Genomic DNA, 5,775 nt, shown 5'->3' on the forward strand with positions numbered 1-5,775 from the left:
GATCAAAGTGTTTGCCCTTCTTTCAGATTCAACCAAATCGAAGATCTAGCTCCGATTTCTTTGCGATTGTAAATTTTACGCAACTCCTTGGGATAGGTTGTATAGTTAATTATTTCATGAATCACACATTTTCTTTTGTTATTCAACATCCTTTATTTAACTTACATACTTCATGAATATTAAACTAACTGAAACGAGGGATTTATACAGATAAATCCCTCATTTACATTAGCAGTACTGCGAGAAACGCACACATCAGGTTGCTTCTATTGTTCTCCGTTTCTCACCTAAGTGTGACGGTACTAATTAGCCGGCGTTTGTCCCCTTGAACAAAGGAATAATTTCATGAAATAAGTCAGATAAATACCTCGAACGCTCGGTATTTATCTCTTACATAGTATACACATATACTCACTTTGTTATCGAATATTAGACAATTATCAACTAAAAAGTCATTAAAAAAACTGATGAACTCCAGTGTAAAACTACAAAGTAGACAATTAAACAGTTGATCAAGTTTTTATTTCCTTGAAAAATCACTATCAATCCTATCTGATGTAATTTAGTTTTGTAGTTAAGCATCTACATCTATATTGATGACTTGCAAAATCCCGAGACTGACATACGGCAAGTTTTTTAAAATAGGCCATGGAGATATAAAAAAAGACGTAATATATTCAGAATACAGTCAACTCTCTCATAGCGACCACTTCTCGTAAGCGACCACCTCCCGTAAGCGACCACTTCGTAAATAACCGTTTTGATTCTCAGTTATAAACTGTTTCAAGAGCTCTCTCGTAAGCGACCACCACTCAAATTTCTTAAGGGACCGCGACCACTTTTTAGGCCAGAAATTTAACATCTTCTTTAGTTTTCTGTTTCCGGTAAGCGACCACTTAACATAATCACGTATGATCGTTAGTAAATCATTACTCAGAAGTAACAAAAGTTCAATTTCTAATCACGCTACCCTGGACTCCTGGAAGATAATAACAGTTTACAGACAGAGAAGATGGCTATAATTAGATCTCCTGGTAAACGGGAATTGGTACAGTGATCTGTTACACAAAGTTTCATCAGAAGAATGAATAGATGTGAAAAAATCAAATAAAGTAGTTTCTATTTGCCTGATTTTAGCTGCTAAGGTAATATTTTCATGTAATTAATTTATCAATCCAGTATTAGGTTTATTTTTTTATCTTTCCCGTAAGCGACCACCTCCCGTAAGCGACCACTTTGTCGTGCCCCAAGCCGGTGGTCGCTTACGAGAGAATTGACTGTATAACAATTGTAAGTTAATTGTTCTGTTAAAACTTGAAAACAGCGGCTCAGGTAATTAGATGGGCATCAACAGCGGACTTGAAGCTGTTTGCTGAATTACGAAGACTTGAGATTTCAGTTGGTAAGAACTTTTAGTCGTTGATCGCTCACGGCTCACGGCTAGTATTACAGTATGTTTTTTGTAGTTATGTAAATAAAGGTCCTTGTTATTATTGCTGTGTTTAGAAGCCATTTCTGTTCAGTTTGAGAGCAAGCTCTCTCAGTGTAATGTAATTTCACACCTTCCTTTCTTTATATAACGTTACAGGCCTATCTTATTATAATTTACATTTAATAATGGTGACATGTCGTCGCCGAAGCAAATTTCCCTTTCGCAAACGGTCGATGCCATTTCTCACAACGGTCGTTGCCATTTGAAACGGCTGGTCGATGCCATTTCTCATGACGGCCGATGCCATCGTAAAGGTCGATGCCAAGAAGGAACCGATTTTTCCGACTCTCTCCGACGACATGCGTGACAATCAGAGCAATGTGTGACTAGCTTTCCTACAAACCATCGCGATTTTTATCAAATCAAAATGGCGGACAAACCCGACAATTTTCTCAAAGATCTAATATCTTCAGCTATAAAAGAAGTCGAATCGAAAAGTAAATCTTTTGAATCGACCCAAATTACAAAGGAGAGTTTTCTGGCTTCGCTGCCAGATGATTCATTTTACTACCTGAAGGCAATTTCACGAAATGGAGAAAAGTTTAAAGTGCACTTTTTGACCGAAGATATAACGAAAGAAAACCTGGAGCAGTGGATATCCGAATATGAAGTGATAAACAGCATCTCAGTGAAGTTAAAGACAAAGAAGGCACCAACAAGCGGCTATGTGTTGCAAAACTACTATAGATGCCAACACAACACTCGCAACTGGAGTCCAAGTAAAGATCCACAGCAGAAATTGTACTTGAACCCATCTGCCAGAGTACAGAACACCAATTGCCCCTTTCAGATGATAGTCAAAATAAACAGCGAGGGATGTTGTTCTGTGGACATAGAGTGGGAACACAACCATTCACTTGAAACTCTGGAGGCCTCTAATTTCCGTGACATTTCCAGTGTTTACAACTGTTTTGTAAAGTAGCGGACACACTTCTGAAAGCGCCGGACATGAATGTTTTGTGGCGCCGTATTAAAGGCGCCTCGCGAGCGCCGTAAGCGCAAGCACCTAGGGTGGTCTGGGGGCATGCTCCCCCAGGAAATTTTAAAATATGATACTCAGAAACGCCATTTCCAGCGTTTCTGGAACCAAGGAAACAGTTTCCTAGGCAATGCTGGCGCTCACTAAAATTCTCTTTAAAAAGTAAGATGCCTTAGTAAGAAAAATATATAATACAGTAGTAAAAAAAAATCGCCAATATTGATCTCAAAGTACCAGACGTGGAATGGCAAACGACCGGACGAAATGTCCGGCCTCCGGCCTCAAATGAAAACCCTGCCTTTCTCCTGAGTGCACAGAAAGGGTTTTGAAGTTGTTTGAAAGTGGGCATACACCAGCAACTGCAAGGCAACAGTACTTGAAAGAACTCAAAGAATCATGTCAGGATGAATTGGAAATTCACAGGAAAAAGGCCAATCGGGCAGTTATGCCGAGAAAAAGGGACTTTAGTTACCTCTACACGCAATTTGGTAAGGATAGGTATGGTGGACAGGGCGTTATGATGTTTGAAAGACTTTCCAAAAGGCTTCAACAATACAAGAAAGACAACCCTGAAGCTACTTGTTACCAGATGTATGAAGATGATGATACGCCTCTTATAATTGCTATTGTAACGCCTCTCATGAACCGTGTACACAAGGAAGTGCAGCAGTCTGGTGAGATGGTTTTTGTTGATGCTACTTCTTATACAGAAGAGCACAATCTTAAAGTGTTTTTAATGTGCACAAACAATGTAACTGGAGCACTTCCACTTGGCATCTTGATCACCAGTCTGAGTGATGAGCAGGAGCGTACACTTAAACAGGGCTTTGAAATGCTTCGGTCCTGTTTACCAGAGTATGCATTCAATGGTCGTGGTCGGGAACAAGGCCCCCAAGTCATCCTAACAGACAACTGTAGAGAGGAAAGAAATGCTCTGAAGTCTGTTTGGCCAACATCTGTTTTACTTCTTTGCATCTTTCACATGCTCCAACAACTTTGGAGATGGCTTCACGAGAGCAAGAACAGTTTCAGCCAAGCAGATCGACTATTTTCTCACCCTATTCAAGAGGTCCTTATATGCCGAGACAAAACAAGATTTTGAGGACTGCTTCAGTGAACTTTTGAATGATGGCCGTTGCAAGAAATACCCAAATCTAGTCAGCTATTTGCAAAATCTATACAATGGCAAAGAATCGTTTGCTCTATACTTTAGAACTGAACTGCCTGTTAGAGGGAACCACACCAACAATTTTGCCGAGGCTCAGTTTTTGGTTCTTGAGGATGTAATTCTGCAGCGCACCAAAGAGTACAATGTTGTTGGGCTTCTAGACAAGCTGACTATTAATCTAGAAGATCACTACAAGAATAAGCTCCTTAGTATTGCTGATGGGAGTTTTGATGGCGTGTACAGACATCGATTCTTTGGGAAAGGAGAAGACGGAAGCACAGGGTTTAAAGTCCCAGATAAAAAAGATCTTGATGCCTACATCTCAACTGTAGAGAACTTTGGCAATAATGTATTCAAAGTTGGAAGCTCTTCAGATAGCAGTCACAGGTCAGTAGTGTTTTTTCTTCGCCGTCACAATATCATAACGCTCTGGTGGTACAAGAGGGCATGTGTGGGTGGGCATTATTTTCCTATCTTTCCCCCATTGTCTGATTCAAATTATCTTGATAGGGGTAGGAGGGGGGGGGGGGAGAGGGGGCAGTGTTTCTAGGCTCCTCCCCTTTGGAGCAAAAATACATAAAACATGGCGACATAACATGCATAACATATGAGATAATTCCTGCAGCTCATCCATATGCTGCATTTCAAGGATGTTGATTTAGCATAAGGAAGACCAAAACATGAGTAATATATTGTCCAGGGGGTGGGGTACCTTTAGTAATTTCCCTTCTTGGCAGGGTTATTGAGTTTTTTATAGCAGGGTAAGAGCAAGCCCTTACTCTGTTGTTAGGTTTATATTTCCATTAATATCTTAGTGGATCAACCAGTTGAAGGGCTAGAATGTATCTATTACAGATTGAAAAACAAAAATTCCAGTTGTATTGAGATATTTATGAAGTGTCTCATTGGTTCTTTGTCAGTTATACAGTAGACATGACTCTTGGGATATGTAGCTGCACGGTTGATAAAGACGGGAGCCCATGCAAACACCAGTATGTCCCGTGGGTGGCAAATCTAGCAGACTGCATAAACTTCATTCCAGTCAGTAATCCACATGAGAGGCAGAAATTGGCCTGGCTAGCCATAGGAAAGACACTTCCTGTTGCTTGTTATAAGCCATTACGCTCTAGTGATGCTGGACAAACATCACAAACTGATGGTTCTAATGGTTTTGTAACAGAGGCATCCACTAGTATGGAAACAGCACAACAAGGGCCAAACTGCTGCACTGCTGAACCAATACAGAGCAATGATGATGATGAGGATGATTCCATTGCAAATGCTGAACAGTTGTTGAGAAACTCTTGTGAACAAATAATTCAAGAGCTCCAAAGCTCAAGAGACCTTAATTTGGCTAAAGGTGTAATTAGGTTCGCAAAAAGGGTAACATCCTTAACCGCTGCTAGATCTATGCATTCTAATTTGGCAAGCGCTCTTTTTACTTTTGGGTTCAGTGAGGTGAAAAAAAACCGGAAATGGAAAAAAGATCCGAGTCCAGCTTAACAGAAAACGAAAGTGTGGTAGTGGAATCCGTCAGGTTGTATCAAAAGGGCGACCAGTACAACTTCAAGAACCCACCTCCAAGAGGAAGCGCAGCCATGACTTGGCTAAAGCAGTACAAACAAACACTAAAAGTAGTAAGAAGTCTGGGTCCCATACTATGAAATCCAAGACAAAGCACATGCAAAGGAAAAAATAGGAAAACAAGTCTGAACATTATATAACAAAATTGACATTCAGCTTGAGGTCCCAGCTTGATTCAAGATCAACATTCATAACCTAAGATACTTTTAATTGGAAAGTTTGACGAGAACATTTACACTCTCGGTCCTTACAAAGTTAGCCATGTAAACCACATAGCAGTCCACTGAAATGGGGCAGGGTTAATACACAAACACTCGCAATGTTAGAAGTTTATATAACTAACCTTTCGCCTGTCTTTCTGTCGGCAATTTCTTCCACATATTGCCAACTACTTTGGAAACCTGCCCGATTCCTGCCCCCTTTCCAAGTTGTTCCTTGACATCTGGCTGTGGAATGATACAAAGAACGAGGAAACTATATCAGCATATCAGCTTATATCGAATGTAATTTCAAGGCCTACAAGAATAACGAATATAAGTGCAACACTTATAG

At 40.2% G+C, this 5,775-nt stretch overlaps 1 protein-coding gene across 2 annotated transcripts in view; it reads left to right on the forward strand.

Moving 5' to 3' along the window:
* Positions 1–106, forward strand: part of LOC146451638 (uncharacterized) — a 26,292-nt gene extending 26,186 nt beyond the window's left edge. For both annotated transcript variants that reach the window (XM_085098922.1, XM_085098923.1), the window contains exon 4: positions 1–106. This exon is cut by the window's left edge and continues 1,226 nt beyond it. The gene's annotated coding sequence lies outside the window, so the exon portion shown is untranslated.
* Positions 107–5,775: the final 5,669 nt, after the last annotated feature.

Source organism: Pavona decussata, unplaced genomic scaffold, assembly GCF_977016875.1.
Source record: "Pavona decussata unplaced genomic scaffold, jaPavDecu1.1 SCAFFOLD_386, whole genome shotgun sequence".
NCBI lineage: Eukaryota > Metazoa > Cnidaria > Anthozoa > Scleractinia > Agariciidae > Pavona > Pavona decussata.